General features: G+C 42.9%; 1 long non-coding RNA gene across 2 annotated transcripts; it reads right to left on the reverse strand.

Annotated features, from left to right (window-relative positions):
• Positions 1-726: 726 nt before the first annotated feature.
• On the reverse strand, positions 727-13,651 carry LOC119453802 (uncharacterized). 2 transcript variants are annotated; one of them, XR_005192443.2, is made up of 5 exons: positions 13,187-13,651; positions 10,850-10,946; positions 7,573-7,777; positions 4,815-5,028; positions 727-1,008 (listed from the first exon to the last, which is right to left on the reverse strand). It is a non-coding gene; the product is annotated as an uncharacterized LOC119453802 (long non-coding RNA). The 2 variants fall into 2 exon arrangements; XR_005192442.2 differs by having other exon boundaries at positions 10,850-10,927; positions 13,187-13,649.
• Between the last annotated feature and the right edge of the window lie 1,415 nt (positions 13,652-15,066).

Raw genomic sequence — 15,066 nt, forward strand, 5'->3', positions numbered from 1 at the left:
AACGTCCTTACGAGGGATCTTGTTGAGGCGCCGATAGTCCACACAGAACCGTACAGAACCGTCTTCTTTCGTATCAAGAACGACGGGAGATGCCCATGGACTGTGGGAAGGTCGGATCACTTCACGGCGGAGCATATCGGCCACTTGTTCATTAATCACGCGACGTTCTGTAGCCGATACACGATATGGTCGTTGCCGCAATGGCGATTGGGAGCCAGTATCGATGTGGTGCGTAACAGTTGACGTCCGGCCCAGGCAAGGTTGTCCGACGTCAAAAGAAGCACGAAATTCTTGTAGGAGGCACAGAAGCTGTGATCGCTGGCTCGGTGTAAGGTCACCCTATTGAAAATTTGCCCGATGCTGGGCATGATGGAATCCATCATCCATCATCACGGTGGATTATGGTAATGGGCATGCTGGGCAGTGGGCATGCTGGGTGATGGGTAGAATGCTGGGTGGGAATGCTGGGTGATGGGTGGAATGCCGGGTGATGGGTGGAATGCCGGGTGATGGGTGGAATGCCGGGTGATGGGTGGAATGCCGGGTGATGGGTGGAATGCCGGGCGATGGGTGGAATGCCGGGCGATGGGTGGAATGCCGGGCGATGGGTGGAATTCTGGGTATAACAGTGGGCACATCAGGTCAAATGCAGGTTGTGTAATGAATCGAAGGAGCAGCCATTGCACTTAGGAAGCTCATGATGGGCTATCTTGATGCGTTCTTGAGTCTTGCAAAGTGTGCAGTCTGTATCTACATGTGGCCAAGTATGCCGCTACATTTTCATGCCATAAGGAATCAATGTATAGCACCATAATATGTTCCATATCTTCAGACTTTATTGAAAAAATGCAATAGGTTAAGGCGATTCACGTCTTCCATACTCGCTTGCCCTCGCGCCCGCTTATGTGAAGAAGCTCCAAAGGTGCTTCGTTACAGAAGCAAGGTGGTGCTCTGGAGGTGGTGCTGGTGGCCCCATCGGATGTTCCCCGATGTACTTCTCCAGGCAGTCTAAAGAGTGCAATAAATATAGAAATAAATTGTTATTGAAACCATTTGTAGTAATAAGTGAATGTAGGAAATCTGCTGCAAAAGATTCAACAAGTTTCAAATAATACAATGCAGCATATATTACACACAAATATGCTACCAAGCGCACATGGCAGAGCAGATTTATTTTCAGCGAGAATGTATGCACATGCATCACACTGTTTTGCTGAGTCGCATGGGATTTCAGTAGGTGTTTGCGAAAGCTACGCCTCTTCTCATCAGGAGTTTGGCTTTACTGCGAAGTTTAGTCAAACGGCAGCTGCATTCGAAGCACCGTCAGGCGGATTTATTGCTTCCCATTTCGCATAATTTGTCTGCTCTTCAACCACCCAAATTTCTCTCAGATTTCGAGAGCCACAACTTGGCTAGACTGTCTCTAACGCAAGGTTGGCTTAACGGGCATGTTGGTAAAGTTTCATCTTTGGTTAGCAGCGTGACGATCTACATGGAAGTGAGAGAAGGGATAGGAAAGAGCGCTGACTTACAATTTTATTGTGCACGTAATCAAGGTTTGAATACAACGCTAAGGCACAAAAGAAAAAACAGAAAGGTAGCACGTATTCAGGACTCGGCTTCCAATATACAATATGTAAATCATGTGGTTAAATATTGCACTTCTTTATCCCACAGTGACAATGAAGGGGCACTGACACAGCGCTCCCCAGATTTGTGAATTTTGAGCGCTTCAATGATTTCTCTGGTAGGTTTGTTTTTGTTGCGACTGATAATTTGTGCGCTATCAAATAAGGGTTTGCAACGGTGGTCTCTGCAATGAATATCCAGATGACCAGAAACGGAGTTGAAAACATGATTGTTATGCTCCTTTAATTTCATTGAGACAGCGTCCCATCTGACTAATGTATTCGCGGCCGCAGGAAAGAGGAATGTTGTAAACAACACGTGCAGCGCACGTGACAAAGCGGTTATTATGGTTGGTTCTGCAGCAACTTTTTTTTTTCTTTCTTTAGGATTACAGTTGACCTGCCTGCATAAACATGACAGCTTATGTGGTGCCGGAAACACAACATCAACACCAGCCCGCCGACCAACTTCTTGAGAGTATGGGACAACGTGTGGATGTAAGGGATGACGGTGACTCTCTTCCTGGAAGTGGCAGAATCTGGGTTGCTAGCTTTTCCTTGCTTTTGCAAGCTTCCGGCTACTGACGCAGCAGACTGCCCGGGTCGCCCGATTGCTCGTCTCCGGGCCTGTCTCACGAACTGGTTTTCATTAAGTGGTGACAGGACTTTGAAAAGGAATTGGTGAAGCATAGGCAAAGCATTTCTTGCTTGATGAGCATTGAATGGGCTGAGTTAAAAGGTAAAAGAGCTTTGCAAGCTCTGGGTTCATACATCCAGCACAGCTGGTTCCTAAAAATGAGTCTGAGGTCTAAAAACCTAATCGAGTCGGCAACTGGCAGCTCATGGGTTAAGACAAATGGATGAAGACATTCTTTAAACAGCAATAAAGCATCACGGCAGCTAGTTTCGACAGTGTCGACGTGAGTATCTAAACGAACTAAAAAATTATCTACAAACCTAAAAACATGCCACGAAAGACAGGAGTTTGGAAAGCGCACGGCAGGAAGACGTATCTACAAAGGGGCGGGGTTTGCATCGGTTCATGCATAGTGGCCATGCTGAGTGACATCTTGCTAGCCACTCACGGCTGTGCACGTTCCAAACTCCTTGCGTCTTTCGTGGAAAAAGTTTTTAGGTTTGTAGATGATTTTTTGGTTCTTTGAGATACTGACGCCGACACTGTCGAAACTAGCTGCTGTGATGCTTTATCGCTGTTTAAAGAATGTCTTCATACATTTGTGTTAACCCATGAGCTGCCAGTTGCCGACTCGATTAGGTTTCTAGACCTGACTCATTTTTAGGAACAACCAGCTGTGCTGGATGTATGAACCCAAAGCTTGCAAAGCTCTGTTACCCTTTAACTCAGCCCATTCAAAGCTCAGCAAGGAATCGTTAGCCTATGCTTCACTAATTCCCTTTCAAAGTCCTGTCACCACTTAATGTAAACCAGTTTCGGGAAACAGGCCTGGAGACTTGAGCAATCGGGCGACCCAGGTAGTTCTGCTGACGTCAGTAACCGGAAGCTTGCAAAAGCAATAAAAAGCTAGCAACTCAGATTCTGCCACGTCCAGGAAGAAAGTCAGCGTCATCCCTTACATCCACACGTCCCATAATATCAAGAAAGTTGGTCGGCGTGCTGGTGACGATGTTGTGTTTTTGGCACCACATAAGCTGTCACGCTTATGCAGGCAGGTCAACTGTAATCCCTAAGAAAAAAAAAAATTGCTGCAGAACCAACCATAATAACCGCCTTGTCACGTGCGCTGTAGGTTTTGTTTACAACATTCCTCTTTCCTGCAGCCGCGAATACATTGGTCAGACGGGACGCTGTCTCAATGAACGATTAAAGGAGCATAATAATCACGTTTTCAACTCTGTTTCTGGTTATCTTGGTATTCATTGCAGAGACCACCGTTGCAAACCCTTATTTGATAGCGCATAAATTATCAGTCGCAACAAAAACAAACATACTAGAGAAATTATTGAAGCGCTCGAAATTCCCAAATCTGAGGAGCGCTGTATTGTCACTGTGCGATAAAGAAGTGCAATATTTAACCACATGATTTACATATTGTATATTGGAAGCCGAGTCCTGAATACGTGCTACCTTTCTGTTTTTTCTTTTGTGCCTTAGCGTGGTATTTAAACCTTGGTTATGTGCGCAATAAAATTGTTGTAAGTCAGCACTCTTTCCTATCCCTTCTCTCGCTTCCATGTAGATCGTCGCGCTGCTAACCTAAGATGTCTCAAACGAATGCAGGAGACCTGCAAGGTGCTAGTTCTGTCATCTGCTACCGTTAGCCTGTTGCTCGCAGTCTGTATTTCATGCAGTGGGCGAGGAAGCGGGTCGTAACTTTAGCATTAGCCAAGTAGGCATAAAATTTTTTGAATGTACAAGCCGTAGTCATGGCTGGTTTCCATGCTTTATTTAGCTGCAATGATGGCAACCAATGTTTTAGTGTTCTTTTGAAACCCCATATAGCTTCCTTGCTAAGCTAGCCTACATCTTCAATGTAAAAAAGCCTAAGGAAGCATCTTAATATACAGAGCAATCTCTTATGCTCATTTGTTCCTAAAAACCTTTTTAGCAACAAACGGTATTTGCAGCAGACTGTTGATGGCAGTACAAGAGTTACTGGCACTTCATTCATAAAGCAATTGAAACTGCGCAGAAAAACTAGGCGTTACAGCCACACTATGTTGTCATCCGTTCTAATCCAGGCTGGCCGTGAGTTCTAGAACTATGCATGATGCCTAGCACCTTGATTTTTTTAGGGCACTGATGACAGGCATGAAAATTTATAGGAAGCTGCACACAGGTCAAGCTCAACTATACATGTCATAGCGTACATGTGAATAATGTGCGAGGTGTTTTTTTGTGTAGTAATTCTTTCCTCATCTTTATGCTCAAATAAGGCACATGTTGCCAGCTGACTTTCTTGATTGCTTGTCATTGAAACCGATTATAGGGGAAACTGCAGACAGTTTTCGCAAGAAACCAATATCTCAATATTATCCTATGCTGCTTTGACAGTGCATATATACGGCTTAAGAAAAAGACATGTATAGGCACTCACATCATTCTTGCTTTGGCATTTCTTTCCATTGTGTGTACATCAACGTTAACTAATCCAGATAGCTTTCAGATATACAGTCAAGTTTCTTATGAGGTGAATGTTCACTTACTCTCCACAGCAGCCACTTTCTCTGGTGTTGCCAGAACCTTCCCAGATGCATCAGAGATAGTCCGGCTGGCCGGCCCAGTCGGGCTTCTTTCCCCAGCTTGTGTTGGTGTCCACAGATGCTGTGCCAGACCTAATGCGCACTTGGCTTCGGAGGTACACTTTATTATGTAATGCCACTTGTTGAGTGGCATCACAAATCCCACACCAATCTGCACCTGCAACAGATAGAAAGTATATTTTTTGACCAGTAATCGTAACCCTAAAACACACTTGCATAAAACAATATTGTATAGGTTAGGTCCTTTGATTTCTGATAAAATCCCATAATTTCCCATTTCTGCACCTCGAACAAGCGTTATAAAAATCGGGTTAAACCCACTCTTACCACGAAATTAACCTTTCTGTAAAGGATATTAAACTAATAAAATTTCCCCACCTTGTGGGCAGCAAGCAGTCATATGTTATACAGTTTCACCTTGCAATAAGGAAATTGATCGAGAAAGCAAAAAATTGGTTCAAATAGGCGCATTACCACGCAGAGAACAGTGAAAAAACGGTGCCATTGTGGCCTCCGAGAGTGTAAGCAGTGTCACACTGAGAACAGAGCACACGTGACCTAAGGGAGCCATGTGCGCCAGTTTCCAAAGGCCAATACCATTATACACTGCACGGCCTCGTTCTGAAGAACACTGGAGAAATGCCTTGAAAGCATGATTACCCTTGCACGGTTGAAAAAGAGTGAATTTCCTTGTGATTTCTGAAATCCACGTGCAGCACTCACTCATCTTCGCAGTTAAATCATCGTCATGACTAAACTGGTGCAGAGGATGCGCCAAGTTCAGTCGCAATTGCAAACTTCAGAACTTGGTGTGCACCCTCCTTTTACTGCGATCGGATCTGACATGTTTAACAGTACGGTGCTATTGAGTATGTTCATTATATGTGGACGCAGTTTGAACAGGCATGGTCAGAAAATAATAAATGCAATAAAATGCGGTCATTTTAAACCGATAACTCGTTATATCTGCGATTGTTATAAGCGAGAACTGTAGTGCACATGAACGTAAGCTGCAAGAATTTTTTGACATAGCGCTCCAGTAATAGCACAAGTAAAGGCATTTGATAAACCGCTGATAAACCATCACTGTTTCTCACTCCTTCGCTACACTCGTTACTCGTGCCCTCATACTACACTACAAAGTGCAGCTAAAGCTACGAATTGCATTGCACCGCAGAAGTAAGGTTCCTCCATTGTCTGCCCCTAATCACTCTCCCCATTAAGATAGCTTAATGGAACCTTCACAATCGCTTCAGTGTTGCACAATGGGCGACCCCCTCCGGCATTCTCAGAACACAAAATTGGCTCTAGTCATGTCAGTTCTGTCCTTCCTCGATGATTGACTGGTCGACAGCTTTTGCTCCTAACGCCGAGGTCACGTGGAGAACCCTGTCGACATCGTGATGCACGGAGGCAGTGCCAGAAAGGCCAGGGGAGCAGTACACGAGTTTTTTTTTTTTTTTTTGATTTGTGGCATTCCCACAGCACATAGCACTGCCGCATTCACCAGACTATGGTCATGGCATTCTCTACATCATGCGCACATTTCTTTAAAATATCAACTGTCAGATGTTATGTTTAGGGGCCCTTTAAGAAATTTTCTTCATTTATATCAAGGCCATCATATTCACCAAGGCTTTCTAAATAAACCTTCAGTTTAGACAGCAACAATTTTGTGTTGTTTCCTTAGTCCTTGATTTTCAGTGCTGTCCACAATGCATAATTTCCGATCAATGTCTTTGTGTATCACTGTTCAAACACCATATTGTTTTTTTGATAAGCTGACCTGCAATACATCTTCAATGTAAAGTAGCCTAAGGAAGTGTCTCAAAATAAACAAAGCAATCTGTTATGCTCGTTTATTTCTAATAAACATATTCTTGCAGCAAATGGAAATAGTGGGAGACTGTTTGTGGGTGCTAAAAAAGAGTTACTGGCAGTTAGATTTACAAAGGAATTGAAATTGCACAGAAAGGAAAAGGCTAGTTACAGTCACACTGTGTAGTCATCTGCTCTAATCCAAGCTGGAGGCGAGTGCTGAAACTTTGTATGATGCCTCAGTGCCTTGCTTTTTTTTGGCGTCGACAACAGGCATAATTTATCGCAGGCTTATCACGACAAATACAGATATCCATTTTATAACTGACATGCCACTAATGTGCAAGGTGCTTTCTTTGTGTAGTAATTCTTTCTTCATTTCTATTCTCAAATAAAATGAAATTGCTGCAAGTAAGCCAAAAGTACTGATAGGACACATGTCACAAATTTCAATAAGACAGGTGTGCTTAGAAATCGCATGGCTCTGAATGTTGCAGATTATAACAAATAGATCACCACCGTCACCACATTGGAAAGACAGTGGTTTAAATAGCTTCTTTTCAGACCACACAATTTGCCAAGCTGTGTCAGAACCAAATTAATTTTACTCAGAAACATTTTTTCAAGAGCATTAGGATGAATGCTGCAGCATGGAAAACTATGATCAAACATGTCAAGTCTGCATTACACTTTTCAAGGAACATAAGGTGCTGAAAATCTCACTTGTCTTTAAGACAATAAACAGTAGGCACTAGCATCAATCATTGTTTGGCATTTCTTTTTGCTGTGTCAACGCTACTCATCCAGATAACTTTCTGATATACAATAGTGAATGTAAATCATTCAGGTAACTCGGGTAAAATTCAGGTAACTGTTCACTTACTCTTCACAGCAGCCACTTTCTCTGGTGTTGCCGCAAGCTTTCTGGTTGAATCCAAACTGTGCGGCAGGCCTGCCCAGTCAGGCGTCTTTCCCCAGCTTCTGCTGGTGTCCACAGGCCCACATCTATTGCACACTTGGCATCTGATGTACACTTTAAATATACTGCCACTGTTATAAGGCAGCACAAAGCCTACACCAATCTGCACCTGCAATAGATATGAAGTGTTATTTCTTTGACCGATACTCATAACACTAAAGCACATTTGTATAAAAATATTTTGTAGGTTAGGTCCTTCGATTTCTGAAAAAACCCCAAGCCCTTTTTTGTGCTGATGACAAGTTTCACAGTTCAAACTAACACATTCTCAAGATATAACTGTAACTGCAGAATTATTCACCCAACATACACATTCTCTTGTACAGCTCAATAGCCAACATACACATTCTCTTGTATAGCTCAATAGCTTCGGACATGGAAGCACTTGAAATGCTAGTATAGTGTATACAGGCGAGGTCAACATAAAGCGTATGAACACACCCAGACATATTGCTAACATTCAAGATGAACTTTTATTTCCCGGTACCCCATCTTGTACCTCGGCTTGTGCGTCAGAGAATACATGTATAAGTGTAATCATTAGTACAACAGCAAACAATTGCAAAAATATGCTGACGCTTGCATGGTAATCTCGGCTCATATGCAGGAATTCCGATTTTTTTTTGACAACACAAAATATTTGCTAATACATACGTGACCAGCCCTGACAATCCACTCATTCTGTTGAGTCAACTCGCACTCATTTCTACCTAGAATACGGTACTTTCAAAACAGGAACGGCAGCCACATTTTAAGAATTGAAGGAACAACAAACCATTTGGTGCCGTTATCTTCACTTTGTTACTGTGCTCACGCAGCCTCATTCACACATCTGCCTGTTTAGCCTATGTAGCTTCTTCCACAGAATAATCCAATGTGATATATAATGTAAGCTCTGCATTTGACAACAATTTACCGTTTTTTTTACATTTTACACTTGTGGCATTCCTGGTAAATGCTACCTAGTTTGGTGCAGAATAGACAAAGTTGATGTCTGCTAGCTGTGCTTTTTAAGTTGTGTGAAAGGCTGTGATATACGGTCCTGCAGCATCCTTTATCTTGTTAATGGTGGCACCCCCTGCCATTCAGCACACATCTGCCTCTGCAGTGACTGTTTGAGCAGGCCATCTGCAACGAGCACCAGGAACTAACTTGGGTAGCCAACCTCGTGAAGGTTTGTCGCCTGCAACCTAAAGGTTCCATTCATTAGTTGCTAGCATGACTTTCTTTTGCACCAAAAATGTCGTCGATTGCAGTGCATGTGTTATATATTCTATTCCATTAAGCTGTAGAAGCTATATAGGCCAAAGGTGCTACATTATGTGAGCACAGTAAAAAAGACGGACACCAGATAGTGCTTTTTTTGTGCCTTCATTGCTTCAATGTAGCTGCCATCCCCATTCTGAATGTGCTCTTATTCGATGCTGAAATGGGTCGAGTTGACTCTACAGATTACAGATAAGTGGAGTTTTAGGATTGGTGATTCGTGCATTGGTAAACACTTTAGTACATTGGCAAATAAAAAAAAATGAATTCCTTCATATGTGGACAGATGGCACTACAGTTACAAGTTTTTATCGATATATACCATCGCTTCGTTTTGATCAGCTTATTGAAACCACACTGACACACTTGTCTATGACTTTTGCTATCCAGTGCACCTCTAAACTTCTTTTTTGGTTTCTGCATTTTTCAGAAACCTGGCGCTACTAAACAGTTGAGTGCATGTGCATTTATTACAAGAGCTGCTAAATGGCTAGCGAAACTAGGGAATGTTAATGACAGAGCGAGACAACCCAAAAACAATGTAAAAATGGGTATGGTAGCCATTTAGCTGCCCTTTAATAAATGCGCTTGTTGTCCACTGTTTAATAGCACCAGGTTCCTGAAAAATCCCAAAGCGAAACAAATTAATTGTAACAATGTATAGCAACAGCCAAAGATGTGTGCCAGGACGGCATAACTGTCTATAAAAAGATGTTATTTCAGGTTAAACACTTGTATCTGTAGTGCCTTCTGTGAGCATGCCAGACGATACGGTTGGTTTTCCTCATTGCTTTTGACATTATCATAAGCGGTCAGTGTTTGTTCTAAAAAAAGTTGTAATGCGAAAAACCACAATTTAGTTCTCTTCGCATGTGTCAAAGATTAGATTAACAAAAACAAATATTTGGACTGGCTAGTATAAATTCATGGTACCATGGCACCAAGTTGAACACAATAAGAGGAATATCTTCTTCGTGTGTTCCACTTCTCATGCAAAAAAACAATGAAAGATTGCAGGTGTAGGTGCGCAGACATTTTATGCCTCAGAAAGCATCAACTTTCTGTGTGCCTGCCAGTGAAACCTTCATTTATACTACACCTATCAATAGTCTAGCATTTATTTGAGATGCCACCGAATAGTTAAGAGACTGACAATGCCACGGGATAATGTACAGCCATATGTAACACTCAAAGCAACAACAGCGAAAAACAGTGTGAGCCACACCTACTTCTAGCTTTGCAATAAGTAGCAATTTCATTGACTCTTGGAAAAGCATACATAATATCTGCTGTACAGGACAATGAGGCACACAACAGATGGAAGTTACTGACAAAAGCATATGCACACTATTTCTTGAGTTTACTCAGTTATAGCATAAATTGAAATGCGAACAGGAATATTTGTTACGCATAATTACATGGATGTGCAACATGTAATCACACTGTAGCTGGTTTCTAAGCATGCAGTAGTCTCAAGCGCATGTTTTGGAGCCGCTGTTACAAGTGCAGCTAAACCTGGAAATGAACCACTTTCAAGTAGTTTCAGAATTGGTTGCATTTGAATTCTTATGGTAGATATATTTTGTACATTCAGTAAGTTTTTCATTCCAAATCAGTACTTGTGCCTGTTCCCCTGTTTCAAGAAAATTTTTAAACTGCACGACGACAAGACGTGAACAGAAACATTGAAGCTCACACACGTTTCTGTTCACGTTGTGTCTTCCTTGCGCAGTTTAAAAATTTTTGCTGAATCTATAAACTGACTAGCCCAACAACATGCCTTACTTCCCTTGTTTATGCATCACAGTTGCAATTCATTCAGCCCGACCACACGAAATGTCACACTGAAATTCCATAAATCTATTTTACAGCTACGATAATGACAAAATGATTTAACAACAAAGCCTAGACTTACCTACTTATATGTCTCTTCACTCAGGCATAGGTCAGTGCTGCTCACAGATATCACCAACGTCATCTGCAGAGGAAGAGGCTGAAAAAAAACAGGTTTTCTGAAAGTACAGAAATACAGGACAGGCTCTAAAACTATGTCGAGTGACACAACAGATGCTAGTCAATTTAGAGGTTATTACATACTATAGCATACAGTTTCACACAGACAACTGTTGCACTGAATAAGAGATAACACTGCGACAAACACAAGGACTATTTTAGCACTTGCGCATTATCTACCAATCAGCTGATAAGTTTATTATGAGCAAATAAAGACTGAAAGGACCCCAACTGATCCCACTAATGAGGTGCACCTACTGACACATTAAAGTAGCTACTCCACAGTCTGAGATTTCAGGAAGGAAATGTGTTTCTGAAGTTATTGAGGTGTTACCTGAAGTGTAAAAGTGTACAATAAATTTCTTTCCATGTGATGTTCTATTCACAGTGACAGTTCAAAAAATCTGCTAAGCCACCTTTGGTATTATGCATGTTGAATTTCTGGAACTTTTCGGAAATTTGCAGTTTTTTTTTCAGTATTTATGCTTTCCACTGGTCTGTTTACGTCCTACAAAGTAGTACCAGCTACAGCATGCTTGCTCTGAGTGTGGCAGTAGTGATGTGTTATGCCAAGGCGATTCCAGCGGACCTGCCTTGGATTCAAAGCAGTTTAATTCAAAAAACAATTATGGGGGTTTTAAATGTCAAAACCACCATCTGATTATCAGGCACGCCATAGTGAGGGACTCAGGAATAATTTGGACCACCTGAGGTTCTTTTAACGGGCACCTAAATTTAAGTGCACTGGTGTTTTTTACAATCCCCCCCCACCGAAATGCGGCCGCCGTAGCCGGGATTTGATCCTGCGGCCTCGTGCTTAGCAGCCCAACACTATAGCCACTAAGCAACCACGTCAGGTGGCGGTTTAATTCTAAGCATGCTTGACCACATACATAATGCCTAACCACATATATAATGTGCGACAAGTTCTAGATCACACAACTCTGCCCACTTGCTCCATGCAGGTGAAAATTCAAATTTACGACACCACTATCAGAGGAAGTAGAGCAGGTGCTTTATGATTCCTGACAGTAATATGCAGTCATTATTTCACTCTAAGAACAAGCGAAATACCTGTAAATGGTTTCTTGATGAACCCATCGCCACATAAAGAAAGCAGCAGACGTCTTCCACAATCTACGTAGTGCACCAAATGGCAACAGTGCAGGAAGCTTACTGCCCATTCGAAGCCAACATGTGCCGTATTTTACAAACAGCTTGATAGAAAATATGCAATTGGAACATTATTGCCTCTTCCATATTGACAGTGTTATGAAATGTCTTTGGACCTGTTGCACAGAATCGAAATTTTCACATTCAAACAGTCTCTCTAATAAAAATAAAGCTTGTACAAATCAGTGCATACATTTATTAAGAAAGAAATGGCAACTGTTCTACAGTGTTCCGCCGATAACCACTGCAAACCACCACTCAGGCTCGCAAGCCAACAATTTGCCATTGCATTTGTCCCACACTTGTAAAATGAACGGAAAACTACTACGCAAATAGAACGAGAACACAGCTGTGTATTTCAGGTACAGTTTTCTTGCAGTCCTGTACGAACTACCTCGGTTTAACAGCCCTTTTCAGTGCAAAATGAAATCTGGAAAAACGTAATTAAAGAGAAGCATTTTCTGTAACTGCGTAAATCCGCCGAGGATACGGTAATACGAAGTTGTCTCAATATGCATCAGCTATCAACTTCCGTGTCACGCTACACATATAATCGTTTAAATCTATTCCTTAAACGCCGATAATTTAAAGTGCAACCATGCACACTCATCACGGCTCCGTACAAACAAAATGCGCCGCAAAACAAACACTTCTAAATGCAACGTAATTTGTCTTACGGTATCGACTCTTCGTTCGCAGAACACCGCGGTGGCTGCAGATATTTTTTAGCGCTGTAGCTCGGACGTATTCATACCGACGTTTCGGCTTCGTTACGAGTCAATACAGCGTTTAATGCAAACCCCCAAATTTCAAATGCACGGTGATCATCTTGCCGATGGAATATCTTTGCGTCTAATACTGGGAAAATTTTACGAGTGGTAGTGCGCACGTCTTATCTCACTACCAGCGCGTATTAGTAGCGACTAATCTCTACAAACGTAGTGCGCAAGCAGATTCAACGCCACTGCAACCGCATTCGGTACCACGCTGTTCGATTTCCAGGGAAACAATGCATAGAGCAATGATAACGCGCAACGTAAAAAGGATAGCATGCACGGCTACCTACCTTTGGCACGAAAAACACGCGTCCGTCCGTCTTGTGGCGATGTGCCGCGCTGCCGATTGCCGGGCGTCCGTTGGTCTCGGGGCAATGTGCCGACTTCCCGATGTGCCCGGACTTCAAAGCATTTCTCCTCGCCACAGAGCGCGTTGTCGAGAAGGAACTTCGGCACTGCTTTTCACTGTTGTGCGGAAGCATTTGAAGACGGTATCCTCCAACACTACGAATCACGTCCGTCCGCAAATCAAACAAAGGGATCACCGAGGTTGTGTTGCAGTAGGTTGCTCTTGAATTAGTTCCTCCCGTATGACGCATCATATCCGGCCCAGAAGTTCTTCCTTCGTTAATGAGCGCAATATAAAAGCGACATCACGAGATAGTAAAAGAACAAGTCACTAAACGACGACTGCATCACCACAGAGATACGCACGCTGCATAACACGACGCCATGTCTGTAAACAGCGATAGTGGCGACGCTACGGCCGCGGTGCCTGAACAGGTTTCGGTTTCGATTTCAAAATATCACCTCCTAATTCACTTTTGTGGATGGTGTCAGGAACAGCTCAGAATAATGCTCTAACGCTCAATGTAAAAGCAACGTGATATCTTAGTCTACCGGTGCACCATGCAATCTTGATTGTACACTATGCAATCAGTATTGGAGGGGTGGAGGGGCTATTTTGGTATGAAGGTTCCTTCCGAACTGTAGGCTTTCGATACTAAATTTTTGTTTATTTTGGCGTTTTCTAACGCCAGTTCTCATTCATTTTGCGTAAGTTTTGCTCGAACCTTTCGTCTGTAAAGTAAACGCTTACAGTGAGACTTAAAATCCTCTTTCAATGAGCAAGCGAGTCGCCAGCCTTTCTTGTAGGGTCCGGAATATTTCGCAGCGCTGGTTCGAAAAAGGATTGTGCGCTCACCGCTGCACTCTTCTTGCTCAAATTTTGCAGAATGATCGCATTTTGAGTCTGCTTCATTTAGTATAACACTTACCGCAGTGAACTGCCTGGTTTGTAAGAAAAAAAATTCAAATTTGCCTTCATTTATGGCAATGCGAGCTTATCCACCGACGAGCTAGCATAAACTTGTGTCGCCGCCTGCCGGAAGCTGCGGAAAGCAGCTGGTTAAGGTGGTTTGCCGCCTGTTGCCCGCTCCTAGAACACGCGGTTAACCGGGCTGAGCGGCTGCTTTCTGCAGCTGCCGGCAGGCGGCGACACAACTTTATGTTAGCGCCGTCGCTGGAACAGCTCGCATTTCCATAAGTGAAGGCAAATTTGCATTTTTTTCCTTAAAAACCAGGCAAATAACTCCGGTAAGTGTTATACTAAAGGAAGCAGACCCCAAAATACGATCGTTCTGCAAAATATGAGCTAGAAGAGTCCAACGATGAGCGCAAAACCTTTTTTTTTTTTTTTTTTTTTTTTTTTTTTTTCAGACAAGAAATATTCAGGACCGTCTACGTTGCAGTGGAGCGCGTCTTCTTGATTACCGCAGTTCGGTGTCATTTGCCCAACCTTGTGCTTCTCGATCGAGCAGCCGTAGGTTTGCATGCCAATCGCCGCCGCATCTCGACACGATATACGAAGAAACACTATTGCTGTTTCCGTGGGTTGTATACACGCGGTGTATGATCAGGCGCGGTGTTCTGGCGGCGATCCGCTCGAGCCCAGAAAACGCATCTCTTTAGCAATGGGGGTAAAGTTCGTGGCAAGACTGTCAGAAGTAGTGATTGCACTTACAGGCAAATTACAGTGCAAAGTACGAGTCCGCCGTAACAGTGACGGTGTTAACCGACGCATGCAAATTATCAACCAAGCTGCTTATCGCACTCCCTCCACGTCGCGTCGCTTGCAGCCGTCGCTCGCACGTATATGTGGTTTCACCTG

Source organism: Dermacentor silvarum, chromosome 5, assembly GCF_013339745.2.
Source record: "Dermacentor silvarum isolate Dsil-2018 chromosome 5, BIME_Dsil_1.4, whole genome shotgun sequence".
NCBI lineage: Eukaryota > Metazoa > Arthropoda > Arachnida > Ixodida > Ixodidae > Dermacentor > Dermacentor silvarum.